This window comes from Schistocerca piceifrons, chromosome 1, assembly GCF_021461385.2.
Source record: "Schistocerca piceifrons isolate TAMUIC-IGC-003096 chromosome 1, iqSchPice1.1, whole genome shotgun sequence".
In the NCBI taxonomy this organism is placed as follows: Eukaryota; Metazoa; Arthropoda; class Insecta; order Orthoptera; family Acrididae; genus Schistocerca; species Schistocerca piceifrons.
In genome coordinates, this window is record NC_060138.1 from 581,970,300 (window position 1) to 581,984,980 (window position 14,681).

The window sequence follows — 14,681 nt, forward strand, 5'->3', positions numbered from 1 at the left end:
CGTAAGAAATGTACTGGGGAAAGCGAATGGTCGACTTCGGTTTACTGGGAGAGTTTTAGAAAAGCTTGGTTCATCTGTAAATAAGACTGCATATAGAACAGTAGTGCAACCCATTCTTGACTACTACTCGAGTGTTTGGGATCTCCTCCAGGTCGTATTAAAGGAAGATATAGACGCAATTTAGAGTCGGGCTACTACGAAGGCTAGTCAACAATAACTGAGACTGACTTGTTTTCACAGATGTTTATTACTCCATTTCATTGTTTACTTTATCTTTTTCAAAGTACTCCCCTCCTAGCTGAATGCACTTTTTATAGTGGCTCTGCCAGTTCTCGAATACATGGTGCAGGCCATTCTTTGTCAGGTTCTTGAGAATCGCCTAGTTTTCTTGAGCACTGCCTCAGAGGTCTCGAATCGAATGCCCCGATGGGAATAAAAAAGGAAATCACAGGGTGCAATACCGGGGCTATAAGGTGGATGCGATACAGACAGTAGGTCAGCAGCTTAACGTGGTGAATTTGTATTTCTGTTTCTAGTCAGGACGATCATCTCGTTATCCTGGCACCTCTATTACCGTGTAAAATTCACGTAACACGTGTCGAAGTGATGCTTTTGACATTACATTTAGAACATGAGGTGGCAATTATGACCAAAACTTTCACCGGAACATTAACAAATGTCAGATCATTGCATTCTTATTTCCACCAGCGAAGCACGTCATTACAATGGAATATCATTCCAGTCTGTCTTTAGATGATAACGTTAAATATTACCCAGACAGCAAAATGTTTGCCCCTTTGTATGATAGTATTTGTTTAAATCGACATTTATACACTCCACAACATTTGAAATAGCAATTCAAGAGGAGAGCGTTTGATGAAATTTATTAGACGTGTTGACACGGATGTGAGTTCAATTGATCCTAAAATCGAGAAAAATGAACTAATACAGTGCGTACAAGTAGACAAATACAGTGCAACATCAATAACGCGTTGGAGCATCTTTTGGAGCGACATGGTTCAGCATCGAGTTCATTAGACGTCTGATGTCCTGAGGCAGAATAGCCCACAGTTCTTGAACAGGCGCCGGGTGGGGTAGCCGCGCGGTCTAGGGCGCCTTGTCACGGCCGTGGGGCTACCCCCCCCCCCCCTCCCCGGTCGGAGGAACGAGTCCTTGGGCATGGGTGCGTGTGTAGTCCACAGCGTAAGTTAGATTAAGTACTGTGTAGGCTTAGGGACCGATGGCCTCAGCAGTTTGGTCCCATAAGACCTTACCACAATTTAAAAAAAAAAAAAAGTCTTGAGCAGCACCTCCAAACAATGTAAAGAATGACATGGCAGCACCTGGAGTTCCCGCTGGTCCCACACAAGCTCTACTGCGGACAAGTCCTGACATAAGGCCGGCCGTGGGAGAGCCGGAACCGGACGCAGCAAGTCTTGAGCAACGCGAGCTGTATGCGGACGAGCATTATCTTGCTGGAAAAGTGCCCTTGGTAGACCATGTGTGAAACATCCCACTTGGGGACGAAGAATATCATCAACATAACGGTGGCTCGTGTGTGTTCGACGTACTACAATTAGAGAGGACCGTCTATCGTTGGCTATTGCCTCATAAATCATTACGCCGGCTGTGCGGGCGTTTTGGCGCTTTACAGCGTGGCCGGAACTGTACCGTTTGCCAGCCTGTCTTCACACCCGTATGCGGTTATCATCTACCCCAAAACGAATTGGGATTCATTACTAAACACAACTTTTTGCCAATATGTGGCAGTCCACGTCTTTGGCACCAGTGTAGACAGAGTCGCCGGTGTCCCGAAGTTAACTGCAGTACACAAGGGCGCCTGGATTGTAAATTCGCATCCGCAAGGCGTCTGGAAATAGGTTGTGGAACTGGAACGGCAGGCACCCGTACAGCTGCTTGTACGGTCACTGTAGGCTCCCTGATCGCTTACCGCACCATCCTTCCATCCTCTCCCATAGCCGTCTTCCTGGTCGCTCCAGACCCTTCACGTCGCACGTGTCCACTACTCTGACGTAACGCCCCGCCGATCGACCTGATGGAGCACAAGGCGAGTCAAGCAGCCTGCGGTTTTCATGCCTATGATTAGTCCCCTCTCGAACTGACATAACTGTCATCCGACACGTCTACCTGGCATTCTGCACTTACTAACGTCCTTCTCGAGTTGGCATGTGATCGTCATGTGTATGACTCCTGCACTATGCGCCCTGCAAATAGGGTCTTCTGCCCGATTTCAGCGCCACTCAAGGTCTGTGGGCATGCGCATTCGCACCAAACGTGGATCACTTGCGTATCGGCTCTCACTATATTTATTTGCAGAATTTCGTGTTTTTACCTTTCTTCCCTCGTGGTACGCTATTTTCGACGTTCCGGAGTGTATATCACACACAGTTTATGTAGCATTGTTTTCCCAAACAGGAAAATAATGCCGCTTTACATGATGTTATTTATTGAAACCGCTGTTTAGAAATCATACACAGTTTATGTCAACAGTAACAAGAAAAGAAAAAGAAGACTGAGATTTTACCTGACGTCTACTGTAAGTTCATTAGATGCGGCACAGACAAGAAGGCTGTCAACAACATGTGAAACTTGTGTATCATAATCACTACAAACGCGCCACAATCCATGTCTGACGGTTAGTTTAGCATGTAAATCATAGTATAAAAAGAAAAGTATTAGGTGGGTCCGAAGATGCAATCACTGAAATTACGTATGAGAATCAGAATACCATTCTTTAGAAACCATCATGATCAAAAATCTACAGTAAACTGCGTGACTGTATCTAGGTTCTGAATTGCCTATATAACATTGTTATTTATTAAGTATTTCATATCTATATTTGTTAAACATTTTTGTAGCAATCCTGTTCTGTGGATGAAGTGACAGTTTCTTAACACAGTGTGCAACGTACATGAAAAAACATTTTTAGTGTTTTTATAGTGGAAGAGCAGCTGTAGTGTTCACTGTGATGGGTGACGCATGCCTTTGATTTCTTGTAATTCATACCAATTATTCGTAATAGCATTTTCACAACAAAATGAATGCGGCATACGTTGCTGTTTTGAATCCTTGTTTATGAGTGGCAGTTAAACCGCCAGCATGAGTAATGTGCCATGCAACATAGACAGTTTGTAAAATCACCGTATTAGAGTAGTAGCTTCGCTTCTGAAGACGGTTGTAGTGCCAGAAAAGGTGACAAAAGTGGAGGAAATAAATAACCGCTGCCACACCTGAGACAGTGATCATTTGTCTTCGCTGTTACGAGGGGCAGTTTCGCAACTGGTTGCGTGCAGTCCGATGTTGCAAGTGAACTAGCTGACCTTGAAGCCGGGAGAACGGCGAAACATTGCGGGGACAGGGGAATGTCAAGAGAAGATATCAGCAACGGCTCACTGGCTTGCAGTTCTCTTACGAGTGTTTTTCTATTTTCCTTTTGTGACGTTGAACGTGGCATTAACGGCGTAACCAGTGGAGACGAATAACTAGCGCACTTCCAATGGAGAATGATAAAATAGTTAGCCCAGGACTTATTGGGGAACGTAACAGCATCGGCAAGGAACCAGAGCTGCATTTACACGCAGCATATGTAGTCCGCAGCCTTGGGATCCGTACCGAAAGTACCCCACACCACAAAATTTAGAATAAATAACGAAATAATTGCAGCAACTGGGAAATGAAATGCTTCAGTTCAAGTCCTTTTACCACACTGTTTCGGAAGATACTACAGAAATGAAAAAGCTGTCACTTACGAAAGGTGAATATACAAAACTTCTCCTTCAAAACAACGTCAAAGATTGTTCCTAACATTTAGGTAAGAATGTACCTATCATTTATCATCACATACAGAGTGGAGAAAGGTCGTTTTGAAAACGGATCAAGACTTTCGTGTTAGAAGACAGACGCAATATTTTGAAATCACTTAATATTGAAAGTGATATTTTAAGACAACTGCGTTTTAGGGTATTATAAGGAGCTTCACTATTATGAAATGTATGTGCAAACTAATTACCCACTAAGATTATTTTAAACTTCGACTTTAATGCTTATACACGACTGGCCATTAAAATTGCTACACCACGAAGATGACGTGCCACAGACGCGAAATTTAACCGACAGGAAGAAAATGCTGTGATATGCAAATGATTAGCTTTTCAGAGAATTCACACATGGTTGGCGCCGGTGGTGACACCTACAACGTGCTGACACGAGGAAAGTTTCGAACCGATTTCTCATACACAAACAGCAGTTGACCGGCGTTGCCTGGTGAAAAGTTCTTGTGATGCCTCATGTAAGGAGGAGAAATGCGTACCATCACGTTTCCGACTTTGATAAAGGTCGGATTGCAGCCTATCGCGATTACGGTTTGTCGTATCGCGACATTGCTGCCCCCGTTGTTCGAGATCCAATGACTGTTAGCAGAATATGGAATCGGTGGGTTCAGGAGCATTATACGGAACGCCGTGCTCGATCCCAATGGCCTCGTATCACTAGCAGTCGAGATGACAGGTATCTTATCCCCATGGCTGTAACGGATCGTGCAGCCACGTCTCGATCCCTGAGTCAACAGATGGGGACGTTTGCAAGACAAGAGAACAACCATCTGCACGAACTTTTCGACGACGTTTGCAGCAGCATGGACTATCAGCTCGGAGACTATGGATGCGGTTGCGCTTAACGCTGCATCACAGACAGGAGCGCCTGCGATGGTGTACTCAACGACGAACCTAGGTGCACGAATGGTAAAACGTCATTTTTTCGGATGAATCCAGGTTCTTTTTACAACATCATGATGGTCGCATCCGTGTTTGGCAACATCGCGGTGACGCACGTTGGAAGCGTGTATTTGTCATCGCCATACTGGCGTATCACCCGGCGTGATGGTGTGGGGTGCCATTGGTTTCACGTCTCGGTCACCTCTTGTTCGCATTGAAGGCACTTTGAAGAGTGGACGTTACATTTCAGGTATGTTACGACCCGTGGCTCTACCCTTCATTCGATTCCTGCGAAACCCTACATTTCAGCAGGATAATGCACGACCGTACGTTGCAGGTCCTGTACAGACCTTTCTGGATACAGAAAATGTTCGACTGCTGCCCTATCCAGCACATTCTCCAGATCTCTCACCAATTGAAATCGTCTGGTCAGTAGTGGCCGAGCAACTGGCTCGTCACAATACGCCAGTCACTACTCTTGATGAACTGTGATATCGTGTTGAAGCTGCGTGGGCAGCTGTACCTGTACACGCCATCCAAGCTCTGTTTCACTCAATGCCCATGCGTATCAAGGGCGTTTTTACGGCCAGTGGTGGTTGTTCTGGGTTCTGATTTCTCAGGATCTATGCACCCAAATTGCGTGAAAATGTAATCACATGTCAGTTCTAGTATAATATATTTGTCCAGTGAATACCCGTTTATCATCTGGATTTCTTCTTGGTGTAGCAATTTTAATGGCCAGTAGTGTACTTTTAGGATCTTCAACAACAGAGAATACTCAAAGTATAATTTATTTAAATGTGTTATTGGTGAGAATAAACACGGAAAAGCCTCTGATAATAACGACTCAGCACAAGTGCTCAGCGCTAACGTGTCCAGCACCGCGAAAACTCCTGTGCGCAGCGCCTCGAATGATGTGCGCAATGTTACGGCGCACTCAACAGCGAAAGGATCAGAATACTAGTTCACACTTATACAGGAACAGTAATCGATGGTGTCTTATGAGGCCGTCGTTATCAACATATTTGCTTTTGTAAAAACAAAATCTTACAAAAAATGGTTTAAATGGCTCTGAGCACTATGGGATTCAACTTCTGAGGTCATCAGTCCCCTAGAACTTAGAACTACTTAAACCTAAGTAATCTAAGGACATCACACACATCCATGCCCGAGGCAGGATTCGAACCTGCGACCGTAGCGGTCTCGCGATTCTCGGCTGTAGCGCCTAGAACCGCACGCCCACTCTGGCCGGCAAAATCTTACACCAATATTAAAACAATAGTCTCAAAAATATAGCAGCCTAACGTGCAGCGGTGTTCGGAACGTTCGAAATGAGGGTCCTGCGAGGGCAGGTTGTTGCAGGGCATGCGGGCGGCTCCGGCAGACGCAGCCGGAGTAATGACGTGTGCCCGCTGGCCCAGGTAGGCAGGCGGTGCACTCGCCCACAATTGCGTTAATGGCCAGCAGCAAGGCGGGATCCGCCGCCCGGCGCCCTCTCCCCCCATCGATCTCGCGGCAAGAATTAATTAAAAGACTCGGTACGCACGCGAGCGTTTACGGTCGAGTGGCTCGCTTTAATTACTTCATTGCTATTGTTATTTGCTCTCGGCGAAAAATCCGCAAAGAGAGCGGCAGAGAGCAGACTCAGCTGCCTCGCTCTTGATTTTCCCGCTACCTCAGCTGAACTGCTGGTACAGGAACAGGAAAAGCCTTCACCTTTTTTCCGGTTTCCGAAAATGTGCCTCTTACTGTCTTCAATTTTCTTGCGGATGGATTACATAGTGTAAATAGGAAGGGTTAGTGATATCTAAAATTAGACCAAAAGTACGGTAATATTGTTTCACCCGAATTGTCCTTTGTGATTCATAGAAGGCTTAATTTCCGGAGTGTGTTGGGGCGTAAAATTCTGTTGATTATTTAAAAATGGTTCAAATGGCTCTAAGCACTATGGGACTTAACATCTGAGGTCATCAGTCCCTTAGACTTAGAACTACTTAAACCTAACTAACCTAAGGACATCACACACAGCCATGCCCGAGGCAGGATTCGAACCTGCGACCGCAGCAGCAGTGCGGTTCTGGACTGAAGCGCCTAAAACCTCTCGGCCACAGCGGCCGGCCAGTTGACTATTATACTGATGTAACAAAAGTCATGGTATAGCGTATACACATATACAGATGCCGTTAGCATGGCACAGACAACTTATAAATGGGCAGTGCAATGGCGGAGCTGTCATTTGTACTCAGATGATTGTTCAAATGTTCAAATGTGTGTGAAATCTTATGGGACTTAACTGCTAAGGTCATCAGTCCCAAAGCTTACACACTACTTAACCTAAATTATCCTAATGACAAACACACACACCCATGCTCGAGCGAGGACTCGAACCTCCGCCGGGACCAGCCGCACAGTCCATGACTCAGATGATTCGTCTGAGGTTTCCGACCTGATTATGGCCGCACGACGGGAATTAACAGACTCTGAATGCGAGATAGTAGTTGAAGGTAATCAGTATTCCGAGATTTTGAGTGTCAAGAGAGTGCCGAGAGAACCAAATTCGTGGCATTACCTCTTACCACGGACAACGCCGAAGGTGACAGGCTTCACTTAACGACCGAGAGCAGCGGCTTATATGTAGAGTTGCCGGTGCTAATAGATAAGCGTCATTTCTCGAAATAACCGCAGAAGTCAGTGTTTTGTTGACGTCAGGAGAATTCGGCGAAATTTGGCGTCAGTGGGCTGTGGTAGCATAACAACAGGCGTGAGTGACTTTTCTAACAGCCTGACGTCAACTGCAGTTCCTGTTCTGGGTTCGTGACTGTATCGGCTGGACCCAAGAAGACTGGAAAAGCTTTGCCTGGTCGCATGAGTCCCGATTTCAATTGTGGAGAGCTGATGGTAGGGTGGTAGTGATGGCGCAGACCCCACGAAGCCACGGACGAGGCACTGTGCAAACTGGTTGGTGGTGGGTCTTAATGGCATGAGTTGTGTTTACGTGGAATGTACTGGATCCTCTGGTCCAACTGGAACGATCATTGAGTGGAAATGGTTATATTCGGCTATTTGGAGACCATTTGCAGCCATTCATGGACTTCATGTTTCCAAACAACACATCGAACGTTTATGGGGCATAATCGAGAGGTCAGTTGGTGCGCAGTATCCTGAACCGGCAACACTTTTGCAGTTATGGACGGCTACGGAGGCAGCATGGCCCAGTATTTCTGCAAGTGTTTCCAACGACTTGTTGAGTTCGTACTACGTCGAGTTGCTGCATTATGCAGGGGAAAGGAAGTCCGACATGTTATTAGGATGAGTTTGATAACTTTTCTCACTTCAGTGTATTTCAAGACTGACAGTGATCTTCGTCAGGTTCTGCGTACTCTCCTCTTACATGTGCTTGCTGCTTTGATCTCAAGCAGACTGCGAGACATTTTTCATGTTTAAAATGTGACTGTTTGCAACAATGTTGGGTGCAGATTTTGACTCTCGATTGTTTTCTAATGTTCGGAGCTATGTCTCGTGAAATGTGCGTCCCATATGCTTTTGTATGTTGATGAATGCGGTAGCCGAGGAGATCTCCATGATCTGAGCCCTGAACCCAGAATATTGCCTGAACTGAAGACCCTATCTCTGATTATTAAAATTTTCGAGACCTATTTCGATAAACCGTTTACCTAAACTACCGCAGAAGCTTAAGCTTGGATCTGTCAATCCTCATAATTGTGTCCATGTGGTCCAAGTACTGACGTGGATGCGTGGTGTTCTACACTTGAGCAGGTCTTCAAAATTGAAAATTGATTCTTGCTCATTGCTCCGCGTAATATGTAGCCTAACAACAGTAGGCATAGGACACGCAAAAACATAACACTGTTTTCGACCACGTCGCCCATACCAGCCCAAGAAATTTTTACCACAGACTATGGATAGGCGTCGACAAACAATCGTAGGAGAAACATGAGCAGGCGTCTGTATACGAGCCTGCCCAATTGTTAATGATAATTGAATTGAACTGAAAAATGCGTGTGTGTGTGGTTTTGATTAGTTTTTTGTTTTTATTTATTTACTTTTTTTTAGTAAGAATTCAGCTGTATTTCTTACATTTTGAGAAAAAAATAGAACTCCCCGTCTAGATCTTAAAACAAATTTAATACTGTTCATTTATTACAAGTTCTCAGCTCATGCTATCTTATGACGGAAATATGTGAACCAAAACATATAGAGCTCGGATTAAAATGAACAGCTAATGAGAATAAAAGAGTTTCTTACTGATATGATTCATGGTTACTCTGAGCCCCTATATGTTTGAGGTCAGAAGTTAGCTTCAAGAGATGGCTCGGTCCGCAACATGAAAATTATTTTGCTACCTGCGTAGATGGAAAGTACATTTTAATATAAGTAAGAATCGTGGACTCCTACAAGGATTTCCTATCCCTTAATAATAAATTGGCAGAAGACATGTACGCAAAATCACTATGTTTACCTCCTGGTGCGGATGAAAAGAGCGGCGTGGCAAGAGGAAATGTTTAGGAACTTTGTGGTTGGGTGTTTACGTCCGACCGCTAGCACGCACACGGAATGTCCGGATGGTGAAAAACCTTGGGGGTTGATTTGTGACCTTAGGAAGCTGAAACAGCGAGAGTTGCCACGTGCTGTGAAACGAAGTTCCGATGGTTGCACCGTGATAGTACTTGGGGTGGGATATTAAAGCCGAAAATCATCAACAGGCCAGGTGGACAGGACTACTACTACGAAAGTACGCTTGGGACAGATTACATCATCTGGAGTTTGGAGTAAAATGTGGTTTATTTGTTTAGTTTATAGCAGGAAGGGGGAATTTTAGGTAAGTAGAGCAGTTTAGTGTAACTAATCATTAACAACAGTCAATAAACACTTCTTGGTTGATGGCTACATTATGGTAGAAATCTACATTTCTGTGAGGTCTCAAGTCCTCTGGTAGGCGCCTCAAGGAAATGTTGATTGCTAGCGCACTATGACACAGCCGTCAACCAAGAAGTATTAATGGGTTAATGTTAATGACCAGTCAGATGAATCTCAATACCAACATTATGAAAGCAGTTGACTTAAACATTTTTGTTAAATGTGACGGAGTCACTAAAGCCCAGTGGCAAAAATATGGCAAATATGAACAGGTATGGGAGTATTCAAGAATTAGTACTAGCTGTGGAGACGAAGTGGTTTTCTTTTCGAGTTTAGTGGAAATATACGATTTAGAGAAACATTCGATTAATTTGAGTAGGATGCAGTCTGACAGTCAATACTTTTCTTTATACATATACTTTACGAGTATGCAGTGAGACCCAAAGGCCTGTTAACATTTGATAATTCAATTTTCACGGAATAATGCAGGTACAGACTTAAAAATTGACACACTTCCTTGAAATGACAGGAGGTTGTATTGAAATAAAAAAAATAGACATGGTGCTTCTTCTGATACATAAACAATAATTAGCCTAACAATTGATTAGCAAAGACGATGATCTTTATAACAAATGCTGCACATATCGGCCATTATTCAGCAAAAAAGAATATTGTGAACCTCACTGTACGGCATATGAGAAACTGCCGTCGCATAATGTCTTTTAGCGTTTGTAATGAGGTCGGACGATAGCGGTAGATTTGCGACGTAGGTAACTCTATAACCAATAATCGCACGGACCGATGTCTGGGAATCTGGGAGGCCAAGCATGATGGAAGAAGCAGTTCAGCACGTGGTCCTCACCAAGCGATGTGCGCAGGAGATCTTTCACTCGTGTAGCAATATAGGGTGAAGTGTCATCCCGCATAAAAGTCCTGCCTTCCAGCAGGTGTTTACCAACCAGGCGAGGGATGATGCGATCCTGTAATATAACGGCGTACCTCACATAAATCACGCTAGGTAGCACCCGGCATTTCCTCTAAGGAGGGTGTGATCACCACGGATGTAGTAAATCCTCACCGCACCGTGGCTTTTTTCTCTTGCAATGGAATTTCCACAACAGTTCTAGGATTTTCGGGAGCCCAAATTCTACAGTTGTGGGTGTTGACAAACTCTCGGAGTGTGAAATGGACTTCGTCGGTCCACAACATTTTAGACAACAAATTATCAACTTCCCCCATTTTTTAATGTGCCCACACAGCAAATGCATTCCGTGTCACAAAATCGGTGGCTACACTTTGTGCAGACATATATGTACTGTCCAGTGCCATCCATTAGCCGGTTTTTGCACTCGTTTTTAGTTTCATTAAAATCCCATGACATTTCAGGCATGTGTGTCAAGTTTAACTTCCTACCTACATTACGAGCATACCGTGAACGAGTGTATTTTCGAATGGGCTTTTGGGTCGCCCCGCACATCACGTGACGTGCGTATTCAACTGCCCGATGTAGAGGGCGGTCATAATAATGTGGTTCTCTTGTGTACACACTGCTCGCTGTGGAGTGGTATTACAACGGCGGGTGGTTGGAGCCGCCGACAAACCCTCATTGACGATTCCCCGCTGCCCTCCGGGCCGGTAACCCGAGCGAGGTCCGTTTTTGTGGCGGTCTTCCCTGAAACGTAATACACTTGCCGCGGCGAGGGCAAGAAGGGTGTGGCGGCGGCGGCGCCGCGCTGACTGCCCTGTGATCTAGTGTTACATATAATTAAACACTCGGCGCAGCGCCGCATTAATTACGTGCAACTGGGGCGGCGGTGGCAGTGGCATGCGCGTCTCTAATGAAATAGTTGGCTGCTCCGCTAAGATAGTGCTCCACTCGGCGCGCGACGACAAGTTGCCATCTCTGATTATGTGTTTCTCTCTTCTGTTCCAGGTGGGCCTAGGTGAGTGACTGCTGCCGTAAGAGTGCTTTCAGACAAATGTGCGCCAGAGCTTATGAGAGGGTAAGAGGACGCTCGGTCATTACCTTATCCATCACGGATATGTATAATATACATGCACATATATCTATAAAGTCTGAAGAATTGGTTTTGAAGGAAAATCCGAACTATAATTCTAGATACAGCGTCTGGAGCAAATTCTGAGATCAGATGTTCACAAATCATTTTATTAAAAATGCGCAGTAAAAAAATATTCTCATAGAAGCTCCATGCATATTCGCCCTTCAACTTAACCTTTAATTATTAACGTGTGATCCGACAGATTCCCAGCACATTTAGTTCATCTCAGTTTAAATGACCAAAGTTGGCAACACTGCCTGCCGTCTACCAATCCTCTCTCACCATCTGTTTATTTCCGTTCACCAGTTTTTCATTCTAGTGCTGCTCATTGTTATTACCATTTCACAGTTATTTAGTGGCTGGGAAATTCCTAGACGCCCACATTAACACTTTCGCTGCAAGATGATACCTAACAAGTAGATGTAAATTCGCATACTCATGCTTAAAATGGCAAGGGAGGATTTTCTTTGGGGAATTGGATTCGGCTTGGTGCAAGACCAGCCAAAGAACAGGGCAATATTGGATTGCCTACGCAGAGAAATTCGCCAAAGGGCAGTAAAAATGAGTGGATCAACATCTGCTGTTAATGACAAACCAGCACAAGAAGTAGTGCCAGCAGCGAAAAGGGGGCGCATCTTCTGGCCTAGAAATAACGATATAAAAACTCAATTTGCTTGTCAACAATGTGGAAAACATGTGCGTGAAACGTTTCCTTATAGTCGTTGATCAGTGTCTAAATGCTAGTTGTAATGAGTCATCAGATGAGGACTGTTGAATCACTAAATATTCAGTTTATATTGTGTAAAAATAGCTGTAGGTATTGTCTTTCGTCTAATGGAAGAAAGTGCGTTATTTCTTCAAATAAGCATTAATTGATCCAGTTTCACAAATTGTGTGGTTTCTTTTACATTAATTTGTCTTAAATTACCTAGTTATTAATATTATAGTTATGCAGCAAGTTAACATACATTAAAATTGCTACACCACGAAGTTGACGTGCTACAGACGCGAAATTTAACCGGCAGGAAGAAGATGCTGTGGTATGCAAAAGATTAGCTTTTCAGAGCATTAACACAAGGTTGGAGCCGGTGGCGACACCTACAACGTGCTGACTTGAGGGAAGATTCCAACCGATTTCTCATACACAAATAGCAATTGACCGGCGTTGCCTGGTGGAACGTTGTTGTGATGCCTCTTGTAAGGAGAAGAAATGCGTACCGTCACGTTTCCGACTTTGATAAAGGTCGGATTGTAGCCTATTGCGATTGCGGTTTATCGTATCGCGACACTGCTGCTCGCGTTGGTCGAGATCCAATGACTGTCAGCAGAATATGGAATCGGTGGGTTCAGGAGGGTAATACGGAACGCCGTGTTGGATCCCAACGGCCTCGTATCACTAGCAGTCGAGATGACAGGCATCTGATCCGCATGGCTGTAACGGATCGTGCAGCCGCGTCTCGATCCCTGAGTCAACAGATGGGGACGTTTGCAAGACAAGAGAACAACCATCTGCACGAACGGTTCGACGACGTTTGCAGCAGCATGGACTGTCAGCTCGGAGACCATGGCTGCGGTTACCCTTGACGCTGCATCACAGACAGGAACGCCTGCGATGGTGTACTCAACGACGAACCTGGGTGCACGAATGGCAAAAGGTAATTTTTTCGGATGAATCCAGATTCTGTTTACAGCATCATGATGGTCGCATGCGTGTTTGGCGACATCGCGGTGAACACACATCGGAAGCGTGTATTCGTCATCGCCATACTGGCGTATCACCCGGCATGATGGTATGGGGTGCCATTGGTTTACACGTCTCGGTCACCTCTTGTTCGCATTGACGGCACTTTGAACAGTGGACGTTACATTTCAGATGTGTTACGACCCCTGGCTCTACCCTTCATTCGATCCCTGCGAAACCCTACATTTCAGCAGGATAATGCACGACCGCATGTTGCAGGTCCTGTACAGACCTTTCTGGGTACAGAAAATGTTCGACTGCTGCCCTGTCCAGCACATTCTCCAGATCTCTCACCAACTGAAAACGTCTGGTCAATGGGGGCAGAGCAACTGGCCCGTCACAATACGCCAGTCACTACTCATGATGACCTGTGATATCGTGTTGAAGCTGCATGGGCAGCTGTACCTGTACACGCCATCCAAGCTCTGTTTGACTCAATGCCAAGGCGTATCAAGGCCGTTACTATGTCCAGAGGTGGTTGTTCTGGGTTCTGATTTCTCAGGATCTATGCACCCAAATTGCGTGAAAGTGTAATCACATGTCAGTTCTAGTATAATATATTTGTCCAATGAATACCCGTATGTCATCTGCATTTCTTCTTGGCGCAGCAATTTTAATGGCCAGTAGTGTACTATGGGGATCCACTGGAGCCCGCGTTACAAGTTTTGCAAAATAGTGCCACGTTAACAAAGGAAGGTTAACAGTGCGCTGCCGTCCTCTTAATGCCCCCTGGTGTATTTCGCGGTGTTTGCTGACTGTGGTGGTCGGAGACTGTACTCACGGGCGCAGGCTGTGACGACACGGGTCGACTCGCTGCGGCGCGACACGGAGACGTGCTCCTGCAGCAGCGGCCGTCGTATTTACCGGACGCGGGCATAGCCGGGCAAACAGAGGGCTGTGCGAGCGATCGACATACATTGTCCGGGCAGCGGCGGCCACATATCACGGTCGCGTGACGTCGCTGGATTGTGTCCAGATCGTATATTTGTTCGGCGCGGCCGTGTGGCCGCGCGCCGCGTCTCCCGACATAAATCATTTCTGGTGCGCAGCTCAGCCACCGCGCCGGCACTGCCTGCTGCCCGTTACCCGCTCCACTCTGTATTGCCTTCTTATACTGTGACACGACGCCGCACCCCGGGGGCCTCCCAGTGACACACGTTGCATGATACGAGCTCTCCGCAAAACCTTGGCAGGTATCCTCAATCTGAAAATGGCACCTATCTTTTGTGGAATGCGCCTCGGACCGTTTGTGCGAGCAAACATCACTAC

General features: G+C 45.6%; 1 long non-coding RNA gene across 1 annotated transcript in view; it reads left to right on the forward strand.

Annotated features, from left to right (window-relative positions):
- Positions 1–14,681, forward strand: part of LOC124804925 — a 443,647-nt gene that overhangs the window by 270,155 nt on the left and 158,811 nt on the right. Inside the window, exon 3 of the long non-coding RNA XR_007017384.1 lies at positions 11,545–11,554. This is a non-coding gene — a long non-coding RNA (uncharacterized LOC124804925). The remainder of the gene's footprint in view (positions 1–11,544; positions 11,555–14,681) is intronic.